The sequence below is a fragment of the Trachypithecus francoisi genome, unplaced genomic scaffold, assembly GCF_009764315.1.
Source record: "Trachypithecus francoisi isolate TF-2019V2 unplaced genomic scaffold, Tfra_2.0 Contig01585, whole genome shotgun sequence".
Classification (NCBI taxonomy): Eukaryota; Metazoa; Chordata; class Mammalia; order Primates; family Cercopithecidae; genus Trachypithecus; species Trachypithecus francoisi.
In genome coordinates, this window is record NW_022681444.1 from 2,788,191 (window position 1) to 2,815,676 (window position 27,486).

Here is a 27,486-nt window from a genome sequence, read left to right on the forward strand (position 1 = left end):
TCCCGACCTCAAGCGATCCACCTGCCTCAGTGCTGGGATTATGGGCATGAGCCATCACACCTGGCCCTCCTTTCACTTTCTAATGTGGAATTCTAATCTATCCCTTTGTTTTACTTGTGTTATTTATATTTACTTACTTCCATTATCTTGACTACTTTACAAAAATGCATTAGGTCCAAAAGTTATTAACACTTAAGGGTGAATTGCCAAATGTTTAAAAATATAGATTTCTGTACCAGAAAAACTTTGCAAAAGCTACATTAATTCTTTTTTGAGATAGAGTTTCGCTCTATCTCCCAGGCTGAAGTGCAGTGGCGTGATCTTGGCTCACTTCAATCTCTGCTGCCCGGGTTCAAGCGATTCTCTTGCCTCAACCACCCGAGTAGCTGGGATTACAGGTGCCTGCCACCGTGCCTGGCTAATTTCTGTATTTTTAGTAGAGAAGGGGTTTCACCATCTTGGCCAGGCTGCTCTTGAACACCTGACCTCGTGACCCACCCGCCCCGGCCTCCCAAAGTGCTGGGATTACAAGCGTGAGCCACTGCGCTCGGCCAAAAATACATTAATTCTTTATGCAGAAATTATTTCATGTTTACTAACTTCTTTGGAACCCAAGGAATCTAACTTTGACTCCTCTAAAACAGAGTCCTTTTAATATCTAACTATTCCAGGTTGTGATAGGCCAACTTGGATTCTGACAAAGTAACTTATTATTAAGGCCTCTCTATGAATAAGTTTCTGTTCCTTAATTTGAAAACATTACCATGATAATGGTAATGGTAATAGCTGACTTTCATTGGATTCATTCTCTTTTTCTTAGGCATTATGCACATTATTTGAAATTATGAATTCCATAATTGTATAGAGACATCTTAATGATTGATTTCTTTTTGAAAAGCTATTTTAACAAACTGGATAATGGTGACTAGGAGGTTTCTTTTGGGTAAAACCACAGTAATGATAGTAATGCTGTTTGAAGTTTGATAATGAATATGTGTAATTTTTATGAAACATCATTCTGGTAAATGTGATGAAATATATATGACAGCCCTCTGTTTACATGCTTTCTTTAATTTTGAGGGTGGACTCTTGAATCTTGAAACAGGCTTTACCAGTATTACAGCTCAGCAAAAATGCAGCTGAGGCTCAAAGTTCTCTTTCTGCTCCTTCATTCGGTTGTTTTGTACACCCACTGTATTTATGGAAACAGCTAAGTCCATCCAGGGGACCAAAGCTTCCTCAAAGCATGGGGGTTGTGAAAACTTCCTCTCATGAGTTTACAGTGTTCTAAGGATTTTAGATTGTTTTAGTTACTTGGTTTATCTTGATCTCCAGATTTATATATATATCTTACTGAGTTGTCATTAGAGATTGTTAAATTAGATTTGGTGGTATTTAATTTCACACTCATACAATTAATGGAGGTGTATCTAATTGTGAAAGTTCCAGATAGGCACCTATTTCTAGATTGGTTGGATACTTCTATGTTATTTGTTTCCTCTGGGAAATAATGGGGTATAATTTTAATGCCATTGCAGTTCTGCTTATTAGTGTGTAGTTTGTTATTGTTGAACTATATCTTCTTTTGAAGTTAAGTACTATGCCCTTTTTGTGGCATTTGAAAATGTTCTCACTTTTACAGAATTTGTCTTGAGTGTTTCAGTAATTGCATTAGTAGAGCTTCAGCAGGGAAGAGCTTGGTGTCAAGTTTTTATTGTTTTTCTTTTCTTTTTTTTTTAAATTCTTCAGCTAAGACTGCTGAAGAGGTGATTTATTGTATGGGTATTATACTTGGCTACAAGTAAACGCAGAAATAGTCCAGAATGTCACAGGGCCAGGGCAGAGGACCAACATGGGCAGTTTTGGTTATGAGCAAGGTGGGTTTCAGGTGATCGGTGATCAGAGGGTTATGAAGTTCTAGATCCATTGAGATAAGCTCTAGACAGTAGCATGCAGTCCCACAACTTGTACCAGCATCCCCAGCGTCTGGCATTCCGTGTTTCTGCTCCTATGGCCTCCACAGTGCAACAAGCTAGCGGTTTACTTGGACCTCTGCCTCATCTTGCTTCTTTTGTGCATTCGCTTCTTCCTCCACTTGGCTCTCATGGTGCAGAGGTTTCCAAGAAAATGGCACTAAGGCTGAGAGCTCTTTTTTTTTTTTTAATTACTAAAGTAATAAATATTTATTTTTATTATTTATTATTATTATTATTATTATTATTATTTTGAGACAGAGTAACGCTCTGTCACTTGAGCTCAGGAGCCTGCACTTGCCCAGGCTGGAGTGCAGTGGCGCAGTCTCGACTCACTGCAACCTCTGCCTCCCGGGTTCAAGCTATTCTCCTGCCGCAGCCTCCCAAGTAGCTGTGATTACAGGCGCACACCACCATGTCCGGCTAATTTTTGTATTTTTAGTAGAGATGGGGTTTCACCGTGTTGGCGAGCCTGGTCTTGAACTCCTGACCTAAAGTGATATGCCTGCCTCAGCCTCCCAAAGTGTTGGAATTGCAGGTGTGAGCCACCATCCCAGGCCTGTTCTTTGTTTTTTAAAAAAACCTAAAAACACTGGGAAAAAAATGAAGGGTTTTCTTTCTCACATATGCATGCACTTACTATTTGATTTGAATTATTTTCCCCCAAATTATAGTTAACATATATATAAAGTGCTTTATACATTTTTTTTTTGGAGATGGAGTTTCGCTGTCATTGCCCAGCTGGAGTGCAATGGTGCAATCTTGGCTCACCGCAACCTCTGCCTCCTGGGTTCAAGTGATTCTCCTGCCTCAGCCTCCTGAGTAGCTGGGATTACAGGCAGGCACCACCATGCCTGGCTAATTTTGTGTTTTTAGTAGAAACGGGTTTCTCTATGTTGGTCAGGCTGGTCTCGAACTCCCAACCTAAGGTAAGGTAATCCACCCACCTTGGCCTCCCAAAGTGCTGGGATTATAGGTGTGAGCCACTGCACCTGGCTGCTGTATTCATTTTAATTCATTTAACTTTCTTTTTTTTTTTTTTTTTTTTTTTTTTTTTTTTTTTTTTTTGAGACGGAGTCTCGCTCTGCCGCCCAGGCTGGAGTGCAGTGGCCGGGTCTCAGCTCACTGCAAGCTCCGCCTCCTGGGTTTACGCCATTCTCCTGCCTCAGCCTCCCAAGCAGCTGGGACTACAGGCGCCCGCCATGTCGCCCGGCTAGTTTTTTTTGTATTTTTAGTAGAGACGGGGTTTCACCATGTTAGCCAGGATGGTCTCGATCTCCTGACCTCGTGATCCGCCCGTCTCGGCCTCCAAAGTGCTGGGATTACAGGCTTGAGCCACCGCGCCCGGCCTCATTTAACTTTCAAAACCCTGTGAACATACTCTATAAAGTAGGTTCTGGTGTATGTATTTGCAGATGAAGAAACTGAGTCATAGAGAAGTAAAGTAACTAGACAAAGATTGCACAGCCAGGGAGTGGCGAACCTGAGACTTGAGCCCAGGTACTCTTGTTCCAGGGTTTAACTCCTAGACTGCCTCTGGGATCTTACCATGCATATTGTTCTGCAGTTTGCTCTTTTCACTTAATGATGTCTTATGGACATCTTTCTTTGTTGTTGTTGTTTTAATTTTTTTCAATTTTTAAATTAAAAAATTCTTTTTGAGACATCTTGTCACCCAGGCTAGAATGCAATGGTGTGATCTCAGCTCACTGCAACCTTTGCCTCCTGGCTTCAAGTGATTCTTCTGCCTCAGCCTCCCAAGTTCCTTGGATTACAGGCGCCTGCCATCATGCCCGGCTAATTTTTTTTTTGGAGATGGAGTCTGGGTCTGTTGCCCAGGCTGGAGTCCAGTGGCAGAATCTCGGCTCACCGCAACCTCTGCCTCCTGGATTCAGGTAATTCTTCTACTTCAGCCTCCTGAGTAGCTGGGACTACAGGTGCACGCCACCGTACCCAGCTAATTTTTGTAGTTTTAGTAGAGACAGGGTTTCACCATATTGGCCAGGCTGGTCTCGAACCCCCAACCTCGTGATCCGCCCGTCTTGGCCTCCCAAAGTGCTGGGATTACAGGCGTGAGTCACCACTCGCAGCCTAATTTTTGTATTTTTAGTAGAGACAGGGTTTCACTATGTTGGCCAGGCTGGTCTTGAACTCCTGACCTCAGGTGATCCGCCCGCCTCGGCCTCCCAAAGTGCTGGGATTACAGGCGTGAGCCATCAAGCCCAGCCCAAATTGTTTATCTTTTTGATAGACATCTTTCTACATGGTTTGAGTGTGCCATTACTTATTTTTTTATTTTTATTTATTTATTTATTTATTTATTTTTATTTTTATTTTTTTTTTTGAGGCGGAGTCTCGCTCTGTCACCAGGACTGGAGTGCAGTGGCCAGATCTCAGCTCACTGCAAGCTCCGCCTCCCGGTTTACGCCATTCTCCTGCCTCAGCCTCCCGAGTAGCTGGGACTACAGGCGCCCGCCACCTCGCCCGGCTAGTTTTTGTATTTTTAGTAGAGACGGGGTTTCACTGTGTTAGCCAGGATGGTCTCGATCTCCTGACCTCGTGATCCGCCCGTCTCGGCCTCCCAAAGTGCTGGGATTACAGGCTTGAGCCACCGCGCCCGGCCTCCATTACTTATTTAACTTAATGCCTTTCAAACTTAATCTTGTTGCCAAACATAGTGAATCATGCTTGTAGTCCCAGCACTTTGGGAGACCGAGGTGGGTAGATTGCTTGAGCCCAGGAGTTTGAGGCCAGCTTGGCCAACATGGCAAAACCCTGTTTCTACAAAAAATACAAAAGTTAGTTGGGCACGGTGGCGCATGCCTGTAGTGCCAGCTGCTTGGAGGGAGGCGGAGCAGGTAGGAGGATCACCTGAGCCCGAGGAGGTTGAGGTTGCAGTAAGCTGTGATCTAGCCACTGCACTCTAGCCTGGGGGACAGAGTGAGACCCTGTCTCAAAAGAAAAAATAAAAAGACAAAGTTAATCTTGTTTAACATTGCCGATTTCATTAGTAATGATTTCAAGTTATGTAAAAAGTCAAGGTTTTTGAATTGGAATAGTGATGAAACGTTAGTATTTCCTAAATAATGCATATTAGCTATTCACATGTATTGATATTGTCTCAGTTGAGTTGTATAATAAAATCTGAGCTTAACCCACAAACCATTTATTATGAATGAATTTAATGATTTTTGTGGTTTTTCTGTCTTCTTTAGCTCTGGAAAATTAGTATATTGAGGGTAAAATCAATAATCTGTTTGAATTTCATTTGTTTACTTTTGACATCTTCCGGAATTCTGGTGTCATCACAAGAAGTCTGTTGTAGTGTTGATTTGAACTGTGAGTACTATCTGGCATTATATTACCTGTATTTTCAAAGTAATTTGCCTTTCCATTCCTTGTACTTGTGCCAGGCAGGGTTAGTTGGTAGTAAGTCCATTCTTTTTTCTACAGTGTTTCACTCTTGCTTCAAATATACCAACTATTTTGTAGGCCATAGTTCAAAACAAAACAAAACAAACAAAAAACCAAATATACCGACTAAAGATAGTAAAGTATCACTTGTTTCAGATTTTTTCTCATTAATATTTACTGCCCAGTTTCAAAGAAATATCTTTCCAGTCGTTGGTAAAAATGTCACACTTGTAATCTCAGCAGTTTGGGAGGCCAAGGCAGGCGATCATTTCAGCTCAGGAGTTTGAGACCAGCCTGAGCAACATAGCGAAACCCCATCTCTACAAAAAATACAAAAATTAGCTGGGCATGATGGTGTATGCCTGTAGTCCCAGCTACTCAGGATGCTGAGGCAGGAGAATTGCTTGAGCCCAGGAGGCAGAGGTTGCAGTGAGCCGAGAGCGCACCATTGCACTCCAGCCTGGAGAACAGAGTGAGACCCTGTCCCAAAACACACAAATTTCAGATATGCTTATTGGAATGTGAGAAGATATTTTCAACTAAATTTAGTTGCAGGCTTTTTTGTTTTGTTTTGAGACAGGGCCTCGCTCTTGCCTGGGATGAAGAGTGGTGGGGCCATTACAGCTCACAGCAGCCTCAAACTCCTGGGCTCAAGCAGTGTTCTCATGTCAGCCTCCTGAGTACCTAGGACTACAGGCGCATGCCACCACATCTTGCTAATTTTCTAAATTTTTTTTCATAAATACGGAGTCTCCCTATGTTGCCCAGGCTGGTCTTTTGAATTCCTGGCCTCAGGCGATCTTCCCACTTCGGCCTCCCAAAGTGCTGTGATTACAGGTGTGAGCTACTATGCCCAGCCTTAATTACAGTTTTCTAATAATATTTTCTAATAATTTTGGAACTAAGTAGCAGCTTGACTGATTCCTAATTGGAGCATTGCTCTTTATCAGCCGGTCATTTTTAAAAGTAATTATAAATTCAAACATTCAGCACCTGCTAAATGCCAGTCACTGTGCTAAGTAGTGGGGATACTGGGATGACAATGTCCCTACTTCAGGGAACTTGGAGTTTTGTTGTAAAAACAGCATTTTGTTGCAAACAATACAAAATGCTGCGGGAGAGTTGAACCCAAATGAGGAAATATCTGAGTCAAGGTACTGTACTTGGTTTGAGCTGTACCCTGATACCTAAGTGTGATTTAACTGGCCAATGAAAGGAGTAGACAGAAGGCTCTAAACAGAGAATGTATAGCAGTGTAGTTCGTGAAAACTAGTATAAATTGTCACTGGAAAGTCATGTATCCCTAATATATTGTGTATCCTTCATTATCCCTAAGGTAATGTGCCCCCCGTCAAGATCAGACCTTGCCTATCTTGTTCATCAGTGCTTAGCACATAGGTTGTATTTAATAATTAACATTTGTTGAATGAATGAATGAATGAAGGAAGTGTGTTAAATAAAGCATACTGTGCTTGTCTGTTCTTTTGTTTTGAGTCAGGGTCTTGCTTTGTCTCCCAGGCTGGAGTGCAGCTCACTGCAGCTTTGACCTCCCAGGCTCAAGCAATCCTCCTACCTCAGCCTCCCAAGTATCTGGGACTCCAGGTGCATGCCACACCCGGCTAATTTTTTAATTTCTTTATAGAGACAGAGTCTCACTATGTTGCCCAGGCTGGTCTTGAACTACAGTGCTCAAATGATCCTCCTGCCTCAGCCTCCCAAAGTGTTGGGATTATAAACGTGAGCCATAGTACCTGAACTTGTCAATTTTTTGGAACAAGAATGAACTAATCATTTTAGTATATTATTAATGCCTGACAATTTTTAGATCATGTAATTTCACAAAACGTAAAATGAGCAAGAAACTGCTCTTGCACTGAAGGGGGTAAGTCGTGTAAGGAGAAGTAAATGTAAACAAATCGTCGTGATTCAACATGATATTTGTAAAAAATATTTGCAAGAGACACTCATCTATTGTATGGATTGGTTAAGTCCCTGAAAAGTGGTGGATAATTAAAATGCTCACATTAGGCCAGGTGTGGTGGCTTATGGCTGTAATCCCAGCACTTTGGGAGGCCTAGTCGGGCAGATCACCTGAGGCCAGGAGTTTGAGACCAGCCTGGCCAACATGGTGAAACCCTGTCTCTACAAAAAATACAAAAATTAACCGGACGTGGTGGCAGGTGCCGGTGATCCCAGGTAGTTGGGAGGCTGAGGCAGGAGAATAACTTGAACCTGGGAGGCAGAGGTTGCAGTGAGCCACTGCACTCCAACCTGGGCAAAAGAGCGAGACTCCATCTCAAAATCAATCAATCAATAAATATAAAGTGTTCACATTAGGCCAGGCAAGATGGCTCATGCCTGTAATCCCAGCACTTTGGGAGACTGAGGCAGGCAGATTGCTTGAGCTCAGAAGTTCGAGACGAGTCTGGGCAACATGGTGAAACCTCATCTCTACACAAAATACAAAAATTAGCTGGGTGTGGTGGTGCATGATTGTAGTCCCAGCTGCTTGGGAGGCTGAAGTGGGAAGATTGCTTGAACTTGGGACATCAAGGCTGCAGTGAGCCATTATCATGCCACTGTACTCCAGCCTGGGTGACAGAGCAAGATGCTGTCTGGGAAAACAAACAAACAAACAAAAGGCTCACATTGATAAAATGCAAGAGATAACATTATATCAGGTTATTTAAAAAGTGGCAGTCATGGTTGGGCGCAGTGGCTCATGCCTATAATCCTAGCACTTTGGGAGGCCAAGGCAGGTGGATCACCTGAGGTCAGGAGTTCAAGACCAGCCTGGCCAATATGATGAAAGCCCATCTCTACTAAAAATACAAAAATTAGCTAAGTGTGGTGGTGTGCACCTGTAATCCCAGCTAGCTGAGAAGCTGCAGCAGGGGAATCACTGGAACCTGGAAGGCAGAGGCTGCAGTGAGCCGAGATTACACCACTGCACTCCAGTCTGGGCAACAGAGCAAGACTCATCTAAAAAAAAAAAAAAAAGACAGTCATGTCCTCTTTTGCCCTATTACATTAATGTGACTATTACATAAATATTATGAGGAAGGTCAGGCGCAATGGCTCACGCCTGCAATCCCAGCACCTTGGGAGGCTGAGGTGGGTGGATCACTTGAGATCAGGAGTTCGAGACCAGCCTGGCCGAATGGTGAAACCCTGTCTCTACAAAAATACAAACAACTTAGCTGGGTGTGGTGACACTAGCCTGTAATCCCAGCTACTATGGAGGCTGAGACGGGAGAATCACTTGAACCCAGGAGGTGGAGGTTGCAGTAAGCTGAGATCATGCCATTGCACTCCAGCCTAGGTGACAGAGTGAGACTTCATCTCAAAAAAAAAAATTAAATTAAATTAAATTTAAAAAAACATTATGAGGAAAAGTATGTGCACGAAAAAAAACAGTTCTGCCAAAGTGTAGGCATCAGTATATAAAAATCTTTCACATACGTAATCCTCAGGTAACATCATGATTTTTCCCAAATGTGCTTACTATTTGAACTATTGTTTATTCAATGACTTTTTTTTTGAGACAGAGTCTTGCTGCAACGTTCAAGCTGGAGTACAATGGTGAGATCTTGGCTCACTGCAACCTATGCTTCCTGGGTTCAAGTGATTCTTCTGCCTCAGCCTCCTGAGTAGTTGGGTTTACAGGCATGTGCCACCACGCCTGGCTCATTTTTGTATTTTTAGTAGAGACGGGGTTTTGCCATGGTGTCAGGCTGATCTTGAGCCAGTGCAGGCGTGAGCCACTGCACTGGCCAAAACATAGTTATTACAACTATTTCAGGAATGTTATATAGAATAAATGAGAAGAACCGGGCACGGTGGCTCACATCTGTAATCCCAGCACTTTGGGAGGTCGAGGTGGGCGGATCACCTGAGGTCAGGAGTTCAAGACCAGCCTGACCAACATGGAGAAACCCTGTCTCTACTAAAAATACAAAATCAGTTGGGCGTGTTGGTGCATGCCTGTAATCCCAGCTACTTGGGAGGCTAAGGCAGGAGAATCACTTGAACCCAGGAGGCGGAGATTGTGGTGAGCCGAGATCACACCATTGCACTCCAGCTTGGGCAACAAGAGCAAAAGTCCATCTCAAAAAAAAAAAAAGAATAAATGAGAGGAATAAAGGAGACCAGCCATGAAAAGCCCGTAGTTGGTGTCTAGCACCTGGCAAGCCTGAAATGTGTGGTAGTTACTGTTTTTGTTTCCTAAGCACCCTTATTCTTTACTGCTGATCAATTAAAACTCTTCAAGCTCAACTGTTACTACTCCTAATAGCCTAAAAAAAGATTTGCTATTAGGTGGAAGTCAATATAGAAAGTAGCTTTTCTTAAACCATTCTGGCTAGAAAATATATTTCCTTTGCTCTAGTTGATCAGAAATTAGTGCAAAATGTAATATAGCTATGGAAATTTTGTTTCATGAAGTTTCTGTATTTCATTTGTGATCACAGTGAACTGAAAGAAAAAATACTTTTAGCATGATAAACACCATAATGTGTTAACAGATGTTAACGGGTTCTGGAACATCATATGGGAGCTGTTCCCTTTTCTAAGCGGTGGTGGTTAGAGATTGTGATAATTACAGTGTTCAAATGCTGCTCTCAAGTTTGTATAATTTTTCTTACTGAAAAAAGTTGCTAAATCAGATACTTGAATTTAGAAGTATATTATTTGTTTAATTTAAAAGGTAGACTTAAATTTTTATTATTTTTGTGGAGACACAGTCTTGCTATATTGTTCAGGCTGGTTATGAACTCCTGGCCTCAAGCAGTCCTCCTGCCTCAGCCTCTCAAAGTGCTGGGATCTCAGGTGGGAGCCACTGTGCCCAACCTAGAATTTATTTTTTAGAACAGTTTTAGCTTTATAGAAAAACTGAGATGATGGTGCAGAGACAGCATCAAGATCACGTCTTCCTGTTATTAGCATCTTATATTAGCATGGTACATTTGTTTCAATTATGACAATTTGTTGCAATATCGTCAACTAATATCGATACATTATTATTAAATAAGGTTCATACTTTATTCCAATTTCTTCAGTTTTTACCTAGTGTGCTTTTCCTGTTCAGGATCCCATTCAGCATACTATGTTACATTTAGATGTTATTGTGTAATTTTTAATTAGATCATCTTGAATTAGATACATTCATGTATGTGTGTGGATGAAGCACACACTATTACTCATAATGCTCTTAGATTAAAGATAATTGGCTTTTTTTTTTTTTTTTGGATGGAGTCTCACTCTGTCACCCAGTCTGGAGTACAGTAGTGATATCTCGGCTTACTGCAACCTCTGCCTGCTTCCTGGTTCAAGCGATTCTCCTGCCCCAGCCTCCCAAGTAGCTGGAATTACAGGCACCTGCCACCACACCTGGCTAACTTTTTAAAAATTTTAATTTTAGTGGCTCACGCCTGTAATCCCAACAGTTTGGAAGGCCGAGGTGGGCGGATCACAAGGTCAAGAGATTGAGACCATCCTGGCCAACATGGTGAAACCCCGTCTCTACTAAAAATACAAAAATTAGCTGGGCATGGTGGCGCACGCCTGTAATCCTACTCAGGAGGCTGAGGCAGGAGAATCACCTGAACCTGGGAGGCGGAGCTTGCAGTGAGCCCAGATTGCGCCATTGCACTACAGCCTGTGGGACAGAGTGAGACTCCATCTCAAAAATAAAATAAAATAAAAAAATACATAAATAAAAAGTTTTTATTTTATTTTTAATTTTTAGTAAAAACGGGGTTTCACCATGTTGGTCTTGCTGGTCTTGAACTCCTGATCTCTTGCAATCTGCCCGCCTTGATGTCCCAAAGTGCTGGGATTACATGCATGAGCCACCACTGTCGGCCTGATAGTTGGCTTTTAATTTTACTTTAGTAAGTCTTTCACACATGTAGGTTTCATAATGTTAGCAGGTAGTCTGTTTTACCTCTTTAGTTATGACTTTGATATTTGCCGCTTACTTTGATGAAAAGGTCATTTTGGTCAATTTTGTTATGTACTGGATATGGCATCTGTCTCGTTGGCCCTAGGAAATGATAAAAAGTTACCCTACCTTTTAGTTGATAAGAATAATGATATCTTATACTGTGCAGCAATTTACACTTTACAGTTATCGTATGGTATACCATCTGAGATAGATAAGGGCATCATCCCAGTTTTGAAGATGAGGAAATAAACTTCGGTGAAGTGCCTAGCCACAAGTCACGTTGCCAATAGGTGTCAGAGTTCAGTCTTAAATTCATGAGATCTTCTGACTCCAGTTTTAGTATTTTTTCGCCTATGCTAATTAAAATAGTCTCTGTCGAAAATAAGAAAGTAGGAAAAGGTCTTTTTTTTACTGACTTTTTAACATTATCTCTGAAATTATGTGGTTAATAAAGAGGTGATTCATTTGTTTACTTGAATTGTAGCTGTTACTTAGAGTTTATTATTTTTATTTTTAATTTTTTTTTTTTTTTTTTTTTTTTTTTTTTTTGAGGCGGAGTCTCACTCTGTCGCCCGGACTGGAGTGCAGTGGCCAGATCTCAGCTCACTGCAAGCTCCGCCTCCCGGGTTTACGCCATTCTCCTGCCTCAGCCTCCTGAGTAGCTGGGACTACAGGTGCCCGCCACCTCGCCCGGCTAGTTTTTGTATTTTTAGTAGAGTCGGGGTTTCACCGTGTTAGCCAGGATGGTCTCGATCTCCTGACCTCGTGATCCACCCGTCTCGGCCTCCCAAAGTGCTGGGATTACAGGCTTGAGCCACCGCGCCCGGCCTATTTTTTAATTATTTTTTATTATTTATTTATTTATTTATTTTTGAGACGGAGTTTTGCTCTGTTGCCCAGGCTGGAGTGCAATGGCATGATCTCGGCTCAATGCAGCCTCCATCTCCTAAGTTTAAGCAATTTTCCTGCCTCAGCCTTCCGAGTAGCTAGGGTTACAGCATGCATCACCACACCTAGCTAATTGTGTATTTTTAGTAGAGATTGGGTTTCATCATGTTGGTCAGGCTGGTCTCGAACTCCTGACCTCAGATGATCCACCAACGTCGGCCTCCCAAAGTGCTGGGATTACAGGCGTGAGCCACTGCGCCTAGCTTATTATTTTTATTTTTTAGACAGGGTTGTGCTGTGTTGCCCAGGCTGAAGTGCAGTGGCACAGTCTTGGCTCACTGCAACCTTGACCTCTGCGGCTCAAGTGATCCTCCACCTTCAGCCTCTGGAATAGCTGACACCACAGGCGTACATCCCCACACCTGGCTATTTATTATTATTACTTGTAGAGACGGGGTCTCCCTGTATTGCCCGGTCTGGTCCCAAACTCCTGGGCTAAAGTGGTCCTCTCACCTTGGCCTCCCAAAGTGTTGGGATTATGAGTGTGAGATACCACACCTGGCCTTACGTTGAGTTTGAACTGCTAGATACATATCATTAATTTGGGATACCATTAATTAGAAATTCTCAATAGCGAAAACTTGAAATGTGATTCTTATCCCATAAAAAGTTGGAAATATTTTTTTCCTACCCTAGAGACCTTCTCTTTAGTCAGAGGAGTTCATTTAGATATAGTTGTTAACATTTGTAATATATGTATTCTCCCTGAAACTTTTCTTTTTTTGATACGGAGTCTCGCTCTGTCACCCAGGCTGGAGGGCAGTGACATGATCTCGGCTCACTGCAGCCTCTGCCTCCTGAGTTCAAGTGATTCTCCTGCCTCAGGCTTCCCAAGTAGCCAGAACTACAGGTGTGCTCCACCATGCCTGGCTAATTTTTTTGTATTTTTAGTAGAGATGGGGTTTTGCCATGTTGGCCAGGCTGGTCTTGAACTCCTGACCTCAAGTGATCCACCTCCCTTGGCCTCCCAAAGTGCTGGGATTACAGGCGTGAGCCACTGGGCCTGGCCAGAACTTTTTTTTTTTTTTGAGATAGAGTGTCACTCTTGGCACCCAGGCCGAAGTGCAGTGGTACGATCTCACGTCACTGGAACTTCCACTTCCCAGGTTCAAACAATTCTCCTGCCTTGGCCTCCTAAGTAGCTGGTGGTGCACACCACCATGCCCAGCTAATTTTTTTGTATTTTTAGTGGAGATGGAGTTTCGCCATGTTGGCCAGAGTGGTCTCGAACTGCTGACCTCATGATCCATCCCTCTCAGCTTCCCAAAGTGCTGGGATTACAGGTGTGAGCCACTGCGCCTGGCAACTTTTTTTTTTTTTTTTTTTTTAAAGAGACAGAGTCTCATTATGTTGCCCAGGCTGTTCTTGAACTCCTGGCTCAAGTGATCCTCCCTCCTCGGCCTCCCAAAGCACTGACTGACAGGCTTGAGACACCACACCTCTGGCTTCCTTGAGACTTTTAATGTGTAGTCATGGGTCGTTAATAAGAGGGATACATTCTGAGAAATGTGTCATTAGGCAGTGCCATTGTGCAAATATTATAGAGTGTGTTTACACAAACTTAGGTGGCATAGCTCCTTGCTCTCCTAAGCTATATGGCATAGCCTATTTGCTTCTGGGCTACAAACCTGTATAACATGTTACTGTACTGAATACTCTAGGCATTGTAACATTATGGTAAGTGTTTGTGTATCTAAACATAGAAAATGGTACAGTAGGCTGGGCGCGGTGGCTCAAGCCTGTAATCCCAGCACTTTGGGAGGCCGAGACAGGTGGATCACGAGGTCAGGAGATCGAGACCATCCTGGCTAACACAGTGAAACCCCGTCTCTACTAAAAAATACAAAAAAAAACTAGCCAGGCGAGGTGGCGGGCGCCTGTAGTCCTAGTTACTCCGGAGGCTGAGGCAGGAGAATGACGTGAACCCGGGAGGCGGAGCTTGCAGTGAGCTGATATCCGGCCACTGCACTCCAGCCCGGGTGACAGAGCAAGACTCTGTCTCAAAAAAAAAAAAAAATGATACAGTAAGAATATGGTATAAAAGCACCATTATAATCTCATGGGCCCACTGGAGTTTCACCATGGTTGACTGAAATGTCTTTATGTGGCGCATGACTGTGTTTTGTAATTCATAAATTTCACCTTGTCAGGCAGTGCTTGCTCTCTGTGCTTTGCGTTAAAGTGGGTATGCTTGCTTATCAGGGGTTGGCAGACTTTTTCTGTGAAGGGCTAGATAGTAAATATTTTGGGCTTGTGGGCCACCTGGACTGTGGAGGACTCTGGCAACTATTCAGCTCTGCCATTGTGGCATGAAAGCAGCCATAGATAATATATAAACAAATGAGTATGGCTTTGTTCCAATACAACTTTTATTTATACAAACAGGCAGCAGGCTAAATTTGGCCTGAAAGTCATATTCTGCTGGACCCTCCTCTATACCATTATAGAAGGATATAGAAATCCAGTGTGCTTCACTCTTGCCACTAAAATCTCCTTACTGTGCTCTCAGTGATAAGTGTTCATAACATGAGTTGAAAAACTTGAACTTCTCAAAATCTGACTAATATGCGTAGGCATAATCTATTTATTTTCTTTTGAGGTGGAGTCTTGCTCTGTCTCCCAAGCTGGAGTGCAGTGGCCCGATCTCGGGTTCAGGTGATTCTCCTGCCCTCCGGATTCAGATGATTCTCTTGCCTCAGCCTCCTGAATAGCTGGGATTGCAGGCGCCTGCCACCACACCTGGCTGATTTTTCTATTTTTGGTTAGAGATGGGGTTTTGCCATGTTGGCCAGGCTGGTCTCAATCTCCTGATCTCAGGTGATCCACCTGCCTCGGCCTCCCAAAGTGCTGGGATTACAGGTGTGAACCACTGCACCTGGCCCATCTATTTCGTTTTTATAGAAAATGTGGTAATGCTGTTGAACTTATTTTATTTTATTTATTTTTTGAGACAGGGTCTCATTCTGTTGGTCAGGCTGGAGTGCAGTGGCTCAGTCTTGGCTTAGTGCAGCCTTGACCTCCCTGCTCAAGTGATCCTCCCACCTCAGCCTCCTGAGTAGCTGGGACTACAGGCATGTGCGCTCACACTCAGATAAGTTTCGTGTTCTCTGTAGAGACAGGGTTTCGCCATGTTTCCCAGGCTGGTCTCAAAATCCTGGGCTCAAGTGATCGACCTGCTTTGGCCTTCCGAAGTGCTGGGTCCATAGATGTGAGCCACTTCACTCGGCCATATATATATTAATATATGTGTTTTGATGGCCGGGTGCGGTGGCTCAAGCCTGTAATCCCAGAACTTTGGGAGGCCGAGATGGGTGGATCACAAGGTCAGGAGATCGAGACCATCCTGGCGAACACAGTGAAACCCCGTCTCTACTAAAAATACAAAAAACTAGCCGGGTGAGGTGGCGGGCGCCTGTAGTCCCAGCTACTCGGGAGGCTGAGGCAGGAGAATGGCGGGAACCCGGGAGGCGGAGCTTGCAGTGAGCTGAGATCCGGCCACTGCACTCCAGCCTGGGCAACAGAGCAAGACTCCGCCTCAAAAACAACAACAACAACAACGACAAAAAATATATATGTGTTTTGAGACAGGACCTTGCTCTGTCGCCCAGGCTGGAGTGCAGTGGTGCGATTATAGCTCACTGCAACCTCTGCCTCCTGGGCTCAAGCAGTCCTTCCATCTCAGCCTCCTGAGTAGCTGAGATTACAGGTGTGCACCACCATGCCCAGCTAATTTTTTTTATTGTTGTTCTTTTCTTTGTTTGTTTGTTTGTTTTTTTTTGATAGAGATGGAGTTTTGCCATGTTGCCTAGGCTGATCTTGAACTCTTGGGCTTAAGCCATCTGCCTGCCTTGGCCTCCCAAAGTGCTGGAATTATAGGCATGAGCCACCACTCCTGGCCAGCTCTTGAACTGATAGATTTTCAAAGTCTAGTTGTTTTTTTTACTACAAAATGAAACTCTCTAACTTAGAAACTGCTCATGAATTTCAGGAAAAATTTTTATTTGTTATTTTAGGTGTGCCTAATGTTAATTTAAAAATTCTTTGACTTTACTTATGTTCTTATTCATAGAGCAACTTGTGACAATGCAAATATTAGCAAAGATAAAAAAATACTGAGAGCTGCTTATGTTTGGCCGTGGTTTGGGGGCTGGGGATACATAGGCCTAAGAGATGCCCTATGCCTTTGAGGACACGGAAAGACAGGATATAGACATTAAAGATGAAAGTACAAAAAAAGATTTCAAATTGGTGGTATCAAAAGTTTTTCCAGGCTCAGTGGCTCACGCCTGTAATCCCAGCACTTTGGGAGGCTGAGGCGGGCGGATCACCTGAGGTCACGAGTTTGAGACCAGCCTGGCCAACATGGCAAAACTGCATCTCTACTAAAAATATAAAAATTAGCTGGGCGTGGTGGGGGGGTGCCTGTAATCCCAGCTACGTGGGAGGCTGAGGCAGGACAATTGCTTGAACCCGGGAGGCAGAGGTTGCAGTGAGCTGAGATCGTGCCATTGCACTTCAGTCTGGGCAACAAGAGTGAAACTCCATTTCAAAAAAAAATAAAAATAAAAAATCAGTGTGTCAGGAGTTCAGGGTTGAGATTTATTGCCGTGTGCATACTGTATGGTTGGAAAGGAAGGTTTTATTGAGTCTGGTCTTGGAAATTGGAACATCTACATAAGAGGGGGCCAGATACAAATTTAGAAACATGATGATGAACTGAAAGTAAAAATGGGCTGGGCGCAGTAATCCTAGCATTTTGGGAGGCAAAGGGCAGGTGAATCACTTGAGCTCAGGACTTTGAGACCAGCTTCTGCAACATGGCTAAACTTTGTCTCTACAAAAAATGCAAAAATTAGCTGGGCATGGTGGTGCATGCCTGTAGAGGGAGGGTTGCTTGAGCTGGGGAGGCACAGAGCCATGATGGTGCCATTGCACTCCAGCCAGCCTGGCGACAGAGCAAGACCTTGTCTCAAAAACAAAAAATAAAAGAAAGATGGGAAAGCCAGTTTGGCAGGAGTAGGAGAGTTTATGTAGGGAAATAGTATAAATTAGGATTGGAGGGGTGGATTGAAGCAAGATTGTACTTTGAATATTAAACCAAGGAGTTTGGAAATTATCTCTGAGGGATAAAGCATAGCTGAAAATCGTGAGCACCTTTGGACCTTTATTTTTACTTTAAGTTATTTATTTATTTATCTTATTTTATTTATTTTTTTATTTTATTTTATTTTATTTTATTATTATTTTTTGAGATGGAGTCTTGCTCTGTCACCCAGACTGGAGTGCATTGGTGTGATCACGGCTCACTGCTACCTCTGCCTCCCAGGTTCAAACAATTCTCCTGCCTCAGCCTCTTGAGTAGCTGGAATTACAGGCATGTGCTACCATGTCCAGCTAATTTTTGTATTTTTAGTAGAGATGGGCTTTCACCGGGTTGGCGAGGCAGGTCTCGAACTCCTGACCTCAGGTGATCTGCCTGTCTCGGCCTCCCAAAATGCTAGAATTACAGGCATGAGCCACCGCACCCGGCTAAAAATTTTTAACCTTTCCTATGGTGCTGAGAGAAATGGCTTTTAATAGACTTTTCAATTCTGAAATTCTGTCTTGATATTCAGATGTTTTGCAGGTAGAGGAAATAAAGAATTTAAGCTCAGTGAAGAGATAAGGGCTGGAGACACTGTGTTTTGTGTGGTATTTGGGTGTAAACTCAAATGAAGATGTCACCAGAAGCCAAATAAAGTTCTGTAAAAACCAATAGGTAACAGGAACTTTAAGGAGTAAATTTTTAGCAGAACTAGAAATTAAAGTCGATGTTACTGACAAAATGTTTAGATTAGTTGATTGAGAGCAAGTGCTTCTTTCGAGTCAGAACAGTTTGTTTGAATCTTGACTTAGCTACTTATGTCAACACTTTTCTTAACTGTCAAATGAGGATAATGAGAGTACACATATCATAGGGTTCTAAGAGTTCAATTAGGAAAAAGAATAGCAGAGTATTTGGCATAACTCGTAAAAAATGATAGTTTGATATTAATATTATTATTGTTAGTTTGATGGTCATATTGTTATTGTTACTTTTCAGGAAACAAACTGATTTATTTCCTAATGTCTGTACTTTTCTGTTGTCTTTAGTATTGTAAAAATTTTCCTACTTTTAGTTATTCACATATAAATTTTATTTAAGCTATTCCTGGTGACCCTTAACTCCGCTGATATTATAGTGGTGGCTTAGAAAAGCAGAAAAAATTGGTATACTTTTAAAATTATCAAACCCTTTTCCTCAATCATTGTTTTGTGTGTGTGTGTGTGTGTGTGTGTGTGTGTGTGTTTTGAGATAGGATCTGGCTCTGTCACCCAGGCTCGAGTGCAGTGACGTGATCTCAGCTCACTGTAACCTCCACCTCCCAGGTTCAAGCAATCCTCCCATCTGAGCCTCCCAAGTAGCTGGGATTCAGGTATGCGCCACCATACCCAGCTAGTTTTTGTATTTTTAGTAGAGATGGGGTTTCATCATGTTGGCCAGACTGATCTTGAACTCCTGAGCTCAAGTGATCTGCCCACATCAGCCTCTCAAAGTGCTGGGATTGCAGGTATGAGCCACCATGCCCAGCCTCATGTGTTAATTTTTTAAAGTAGGCCGGGCGCGGTGGCTCAAGCCTGTAATCCCAGCACTTTGGGAGGCCGAGACGGGCGGATCACGAGGTCAGGAGATCGAGACCATCCTGGCTAACACGGTGAAACCCCATCTCTACTAAAAAAATACAAAAAATTAGCCGGGCGAGATGGCGGGCGCCTGTAGTCCCAGCTACTCGGGAGGCTGAGGCGAGAGAATGGCGTAAACCCGGGAGGCGGAGCTTGCAGTGAGCTGAGATCCAGCCACTGCACTCCAGCCTGGGCGACAGAGTGAGACTCCATCTCAACAAAAAAAAAAAAAAAAAAAAAAAAATTTTAAAGTAAAGTTATATTTGAAGATTTTAATTTCTAAATTGCATGAATTGGCTCATATGTTGCTGTGTCATTGAAAACGTTATGTTCCCTTTCTATCTTGAACAATATTTCAGTTGTAATTAGGTCGTGAGCTCCTTGAGATTAGACGATTTGGCTAGGCTCCAGCGAAACTCTGTCATATATTTGTTCAATTACATTTAATTAAGTAGCAAGAAAGGCACAATTTGAGAATTTCTAAAGTATTTTACCCCATTTTTAAATTATGAAATATTTCTTTTTTTTTTTTTTTTGAGATGGAGTTTCGCTCTGTCACCCAGGCTGGAGTGCAGTGGCCGGATCTTGGCTCACTGCAACCTCTGCCTCCCAGGTTTATGCCATTCTCCTGCCTCAGCTTCCCGAGTAGCTGGGACTACAGGCGCCCACCACCTCGCCTGGCTAGTTTTTTGTATTTTTTAGTAGAGACGGGGTTTCACCATGTTAGCCAGGATGGTCTCGATCTCCTGACCTCGTGATCCGCCCGTCTCGGCCTCCCAAAGTGCTGGGATTACAGGCTTGAGCCACCGTGCCCGGCTACATGAAATATTTCTAACAGACAAAAACCACTGAAAGATAGCACGGTAATCCTTATATACCTACCACCTCAGTTCAACAGTTTACATTTTGCTATATTTGAAAAAATTTTTTTAATGTTTTTGCTGAACCATGTACAAGTTGCAGACATCCTAACTCACTCCCTTTCTTTCTTTCTCTCTCTCTCTCTTTCTTTCTTTCTTTCTTTCTTTCTTTCTTTCTTTCTCTCTCTCTCTCTTTCTTTCTGAGAGGGTCTTGCTTTGTCTTTTTTTTTTTAGAGAGGGTCTTGCTTTGTCACCCAGGCTGGAGTGCAGTGACATGATCTTGGCTTACTACAACCTCCGCCTCCCAAGTTCAAGTGATTCTCCTGCCTCAGCCTCCCAAGTAGCTGGGATTACAAGTGCACGTCACCATGCCTGGCTAATGTTTGTATTTCTAGTAGAGACGAGATCTCAACCATGCTGGCCAGGCAGGTCTTGAACTTCTGAAGTGATCTGCCCTCCTCGGCCTCCCAAAGTGCGAGGATTGCAGGCCTGAGCCACCATGCCTGGCCCTAACATTTCTAAATATATACATGAGTGTGCATCTCTTAAAAACAATGTATTCTCCTATGTAATCGCAATACCAGTATCACACCTGATAATAATTAACAATACTTTTCTAATATCATCTGGTATCCAGTCCATATTTAAATGTCTCCAGTTGTCCGTAAAGTGGCTTTTCTGTCTTTTTCCCCCTAATCAAGAGCCAGTCAAGACTCTTGCATTGCATTTGGTTATGTTGTTTTAGTTGCTTTTAATCTAGAACAGTTTCTCTTAAGAGTTTCTCTTAACCTTTTTCTCCCATTATAGCAATATAACTACAAGACAAGCAGGAAATCTTGTAGGCAAATACATATTAGAATTCATTTGATTATTTTAAAAAAATTATCAATGATTTTGTAGAAGAATGTGTAAATTTTATTTTATTTTATTTTATTTTATTTTTTTTTTTTGAGACAGACTCTCATTCTGTTGCTCAGGCTAGAGTGCAGTGAAACCTCAGCTCACTGAAACCTCCACCTCCCAGGTTCAAGCATTTCTCTGCCTCAGCCTCCCGAGTAGCTGGGATTACAGTCATGTGCCACCATGCACGGCTAATTTTTGTATTTTTAGTAGAGACTGGGTTTCACCATGTTGGTCAGACTGGTCTCAAACTCCTGATCTCGTGAGCCACCCGCCTCGGCCTCCCAAAGTGCTGGGATTACAGGCGTGAGCCACCTCACCCGCCCCTAAGAATGTGTAAATTTTAACAATTATTTGTTGATTTTCTACATTTATGTTATCTTTGTAGCCGTGAGGGTTGTTACGAAAATATATGTAAATATCTATGCAAAAACTCTAAAGCAGGGACTCTCAATAACTTTTTTTTTGTTTTTTGTTGCCCAGGCTGGAGTGCAGTGGCGTGATCTTGGCTCCCAGGCCTAAGCCATCCTCCCACCTCATCCTCCCAAGTAGCTGCGACTACAGGCATGTGCCACCGCACCTGGCTAATTTTTGTATTTTTAGTAGAGACAGAGTTTCACCATGTTTGCCAGGCTGGTCTCAATCTCCTGACCTCAGGTGATCCACCCGCCTCAGCCTCCCAAAACACTGGGGATTATAGCCTGTTTTTGAGATGTAACAAATTTCCTCAATATGTTATAACAACACAAGTGAATCTAAATTTGTTTGGAGTGTTTTACTTTGTATAGAATTTTGTAGTACCCTGAAAGTTAAAAAAAAAAAAAAGTTTACCCAGGCATGTAATCCCAGCACATTGGGAGGCTGAGGCAGGAGGATTGCTTGAGCTTAGGAGTTCAAGACCAGCTTGAGTAACTTAGTGAGACCCTGTCTCTGCAAATATTTAAAAATTAGCCGGGTGTGGTTTCACACGCCTGTAGTCCCAGGTACTCAGAAGACTGATGTTGGAGGATCACTTGAGCCCAGGAGGTCAAGGCTGGAGTGAGCCACAATTGTGCCAGTATACTCCAGCCTAGGCAACAGAGTGAGATCCTGTCTTTAAAAAAAAAAAAAAGGTCCCGAGAATCACTGCTACAATTACAGAGAAACTTGTTTGAACATTAATTTTGGTGTGGTAAGCCTGCTTATATTTAAATTTAAATTAGGAGAAATGGGTACTTGCTTTTTTTGTTGTTTTTTGAGACGGAGTCTTACTCTCTTTGCCCAGGCTGGAATGCAATGGCATCATCATGGCTCACTGCAACCTCTCCCTCTTGGATTCTAGTGTGCAACCTCCGCCTCCTGGGTTTTAGTGATTCTCCTGCCTCAGCCTCCTGAGTGGCTGGGATTACAGGCACCTGCCACCATTCCTGGCTAATATTTTTGTATTTTTAATAGAGATGGAGTTTTACCATGTTGGCCAGGCTGATCTTGAACTCCTGACCTCAGGTGATCCACCCACCTTGGCCTCCCAAAGTGCTAGGATTACAAATGTGAGCCACTGCTCCAGGCCAGAAATCAGTACCTTTTACTTTTTCTTTTTTTTTTTTTTTTTTTTGAGACAGAGTCTCGCTGTGTCGCCCAGGCTGGAGTGCAGTAGCGCGATCTCAGTTCATTTGCAACCTCTGCCTCCCGGGTTCAAGCGATTCTCCTGCCTCAGCCTCCCAAATAGCTGGGATTATAGGTGCACACCACCACACCTGGTTAATTTTTGTATTTTTAGTAGTGACGGGGTTTCACCATGTTGGCCAGGCTGGTCTCGAGCTCCTGACCTCGTGATCCACCTGCCTCAGCCTCCTGAAGTGCTGGGATTACAGGCACAGATATGGGTACTTTTAAAGTGCTTACTCTGTGGACATAGTGAGGAACTCAACGTTGAATCAGACATGATTTGTACTCTAGAGCAGTGCTATTCAGTAGAACTTTCATCATTCTAAGATGGTGGAAATATCCTATGTCTGCATTGTCCAGTGTAGTAGCTGCTAGCTACATGTGGGTCCCCAGTACTAGGAATGGCATCTAGTATGACTAAGAAACAGAATTTTAAATTACATTGTTTTTATTAAGATATAATTTGCATACCATACATTTTGAATTTTAATTTAAAATTTAACTTTAAACAACCATATGTGGCCAAAATATTGTACAGCACACCAGAACAGAAACAAAGCAGTGCAGAAATGCAGGAGCATGTGAGACACCAGCAATCAAGGAAAGATTAGTGTTTGGGATATCAAGTAAGATATTTTTATGAAGTCAAAGGTTCATACAGTGTAGCAATGGAAGGTGGCCTGGAAAAATAGTTTGGGACCAGATTTTAGAAGGCTGTACATGTTATAAACCTAAATAATCAGTTGTTTTCCTGAAGGTAGTGGGAAGCCACTGAAGATATCTTAGGCAGAACAATAATATAATTTTGATTGCAATTTAGATATATTAATGTGGTTGTGTGTTAAGAAATAATTGAGACAGATTGGTCTCAGGGATGGAATGGAAGTTCAGATGAGAGAGACTCTGTGAAGAATGTTGGCTGTCAACAGGCAGCAGTTGGTCAGAAGATTTAAAAACAAAAAAAGAGGGCTGGGCGCTGTGGGTCATATCTATAATCCCAGCACTTTGGGAGGCTGAGGCAGGCAGATCACGAGGTCTAAAAATCGAGACCATCCTGGTCAACATGGTGAAACCCCGTCTCTACTAAAAATACAAAAGTTAGCCGGGTGTGGTGGCGCACCCCTGTAGTCCCAGGTACTCGGGAGGCTGAGGCAGGAGAATCGGTTGAACCCGGGAGGCGGAGATTACAGTGAGCCGAGATTGTGCCACTGCACTCCAGCCTGGGCGACAGAGCAAAACTCCATCTCCAAAAAATAAAAATAAAATAAAAATAAAAAAAAAGAATACCGCTGGAAATACAGCAAGCTGCTCCTTCCCTATTGGAAGAATGGTATTGAGTTATTAACAGAGGTAAAAAAGTTTCTAAGGAAAACAGTGGTTTTAACATAGTTGAATTTAGAGTTGTGGAAGATTAAGGCATGTTTCTGAGTGACAACTGTAAAGAAAGGAGTGCCTCTAGGTAGATCAATATGGATTTATGAGTTTTTCATGTAGACATCAGGGTAATAGCAATAGTGTACTGATTCTGTCACCTCTCACCTGTATGACCTTGAGCAAATCCCTAGGCCTCAATTTTCTTAGCTGCAAAATACCTATCTTGGAGAGGGATATTATAAAGACTAAATTTGCAGAGTTCTTAGACCCATTCCAGGCACAGTTTTCAGTTTATAAACTGTTTTCTCATATGATAGTTGTGATGAATAACACCTTCTCCGTATGGAGGTGTCAGCACCTTGCATTTCTTGCCTTTTAACTTCTCTGGAATTTGCCATGTTCTTTCCATTCCCCACTGTTATTTCTTGCCTATCAGCAATTTCTTTGTCTCTCTTTGTCTATTCCATCCCCACCTCCTCATACTTTTCCTTGGTACCAGAGACTTTATGTAGTGAAATATAAATTTAATTGTGTTAATCGCGTTTAAGCCTCTTCCTTGCATGCAGTGCAAAGTTCGTTTTTGTTTTTTGTTTTTTGTTTTTTTTGAGACAGGGTTTCACTCTGTCACCCAGGCTGCTGTAATGCAGTGGCATAATCGTGGCTCATGGTAGCCTCAATTTCCAGATGTCAGGTGATGCTCCCACCTCAGCCTCTTGTGTAGCTGGGACTACAGGCACCTGCCACCACACCCGGCTAAGTTTTGTATTTTTTATAGAAATAGAGTTTTGCCATGATGCCCAGGCTGGTCTCGAACTCGGGCTCAAGTGACCTGCCTGCGTTGGCGTCCCAAAGTGCTAGAATTATAGGTATGAGCCTCTGCGTCTGGCCCAAGTTTCTTAACTCTGAGTTTTCTATGCCTTCTGTCTCTGTAGCCTTATCTCTTAGTATACACTTTCTACCTTCTCCTTCCATCCCTACTCTTAACTGCACAAACATACACGGCCTCAAACTGTAATAAGCCATGTGTAGGTCCTTAAATAGACTTCATATCATATATATATGTGTAGGTATGTGTATGTGTGTGTATATATATATGCCTTTGTTTAGTTGGCTGTTTCTGTCCAGAATATTCTACCCCCACCTGTCTGGCAAATAGGTTTTTTTTTTTCCTTTTTTAGACAGAGTCTTGCTCTGTTGCTCAGGCTAGAGTGCAGTGGCGCAATGCAACCCCCGCCTCCTGGGTTCAAGCAATTCTCTGCCTCAGCCTCCTGAGTAGCTGGGATTACAGGCGCCCACCACTATGCCTGACTGTTTTTTTTGTATTTTTAGTAGAGATGGGGTTTCACCATCTTGGCCAGGCTGATCTTGAACTCCTGACCTCAGGTGATCCACCCGCCTCGGCCTCCCAGAGTGTGTGAGCCACCATGCTCGGCCGCATTTAGTAGTTAGCCTGGCCGCGTATAGTAGTTGTTTTTTTCTTTTTTTTTTTTTTTGAGACACAGTGTCACTCTGTCACCAGGCTGGAGTGCAGTGGCACGATGATGATCTCGATGATCTCGGCTCACTGCAACCTCCACCTCAGGACTGCTTTCATTAACTATGATACTTCTCATAAATAAAACCATTAGAGCAATGATTCTTTTCTTAGCCTGTGGCCTTAGAGCCCCCTAGAGGGTGTTAAGAGTTCCCACATGGAAGTCTACAAAGTCACACATGCATTTTCTGTAGGCTGAATTAATAAGAGTATATGTATATATGTCACCATTTAAAAAAATGTACACACATGCCTTTGTGACTAAGTCAACAGGAAATCATCTTGGTGGACTAGACATACTGATATCTTTTCAGAGGAAAGCAATATGGAAAGCTATCTCCAACAGTGGAGGAGATCAGAATAACAGCTTTGCATAGTTTGCTGGGGAGTCAATAAGGTACAAGAAGGTGTTTTTTAAAAGCAGTTAAATTCAGGTTTCACAGTAATACTTGAAATTTTCCTAGTCATCAGTAGTTCATTCAAAGGAGAGGAGAAAGTTTAAAATTGCAGAAATGAAAATTTTAAATGATTAAATCTGTTTCTCTCAATGAAGGTTGCTTCAAGTATATTTCTAGCTGCTACCATAATGTTTAATTCTTAATGAGAAATTTTTTTTTTTTTGAGATGGAGTTTCTCTCTTGTTGCCCAGGCTGGAGTGCAGTGGCGCAATCTCGGCTCACTGCAACCTCTGCCTCCCAGATTCAAGTGATTCTCTTGCCTCAGCTTCCCGAGTAACTGGGGTTATAGGCATGTGCCACCATGCCTGGCTAATTTTGTATTTTTGGTAGAGACCAGGTTTCTCCATGTTGGTCAGGCTGGTCTTGAACTCCTGATCTCAGGTGATCTACCCACCTCAGCCTCCCAAAGTGCTGGGATTACAGATGTAAGCCACCGTGCCTGGCCTTTTTTTTTGTTTTTTTGAGACAAAGTCTCACTCTGTTGCCTAGGCTAGAGTGCAGTGGCGCGATTTCAGCTCACTGCAACATCTGCCTCCTGGGTTCAGGTTTCTCCTGTCTCAGTCTCCTGAGTAGCTGGGATTGCAGCCACCTGCCACCACACCTGGTGAATTTTTGTATTTTTAGTAGAGAAAGGGTCTCACCATGTTGGCCAGGCTGATCTCGAACTCCTGACCTCAAGTGAGCCACCCGCCTCGGCCTCCCAGGGTGCTGGGACTACAGGCATGAGCCACTGTGCCCAACCCAAGAAATTTTTTGCTAACTTGATGGCTGTCTGCTGCCCGGACACACAATATTATGTTTTGTTATCTATGCCACAGGTATTTCTGTTGTTGATTTAACATTTGTGATCTGGCACAAATTCTAGGTTCAAGGGCATAGCTTAAATAATAATGCTTTAAAATATGTGTGCTATTTGTATCAGTTTGTTTAGCTACTAGATAAATAAGAGTAGTGAGATTTCATTTATTCCTTTGGCAAATATTTATTCAACTCCTGCTATGAACTAGGCCTTCTCCTAGTCCCTGAAATTACAGCTTTGAGTGAACAAAGCAAACAAGGCTTGGCTCTACTGTCACTTACCTTCTGGTGGGGAAGCCTTGCAATGAGCACGATTAACATGCAGGCAGATATCTGTAATATAATGCTAGATAGGGGCAGTGCTTTTTTTTTTTAAAGGCCAGAAGAGAGATTAGGAAGTTATATTTTCTATTTTAGAAGGAATTGTCTGAGAAGGCCTTTCTAAATACATGTTTGAGTGGAGAGATCTGAATGGAATGCAGATAGTGGATAACCCTCCAGAGACAGGCCAGCAAATGTGCACACTTTCAGAGAGGGACATGCTTGGCCTGTTCAAGGGACAGCTAGAAGGTAGGTGTTCTGGAGCTGTGTGAACTAGGGTGGGATTGTAGGAGAGGAAATTGGAGAAGTAGCCAGGGGTAGATCTTGTAGGACCTTCAGATTTCATTCTATCATGAAATAAAGCCTTTGGATGGTTTCCAGTAGGGGAATAAAGTAATAAAGTGATCTGACTTAAGTTTTGTTTTGTTGCTTTCTTTCTTTTTTCTTTTTGAGACCTGTTGTCCAGGCTGGAGTGCAGTGGCGTGATCTCGGCTCACTGCAACCTCTGCCTACCAGGTTCAAACAGTTCTCCTGCCTCAGCCTCCCAAGTAGCTGTGACTACAGGTGTACATCACCACACCCAACTAATTTTTGTATTTTTAGTAGAAACGGG

At 42.8% G+C, this 27,486-nt stretch overlaps 1 protein-coding gene across 12 annotated transcripts in view; it reads left to right on the forward strand.

Annotated features, from left to right (window-relative positions):
- GAPVD1 (GTPase activating protein and VPS9 domains 1) overlaps nucleotides 1-27,486 on the forward strand; it is a 113,236-nt gene that overhangs the window by 12,175 nt on the left and 73,575 nt on the right. Inside the window, exon 2 of one of the 12 annotated variants that reach the window (XM_033191062.1) lies at nucleotides 18,618-18,734. The exons of 9 other annotated variants lie outside the window; for them this stretch is intronic. The gene's annotated coding sequence lies outside the window, so the exon portion shown is untranslated. Of the gene's footprint in view, nucleotides 1-5,295; nucleotides 5,313-18,617; nucleotides 18,735-26,474; nucleotides 26,487-27,486 lie in introns of those variants that run through there. 2 more of the 12 variants (XM_033191079.1, XM_033191071.1) reach the window with 2 other exon arrangements.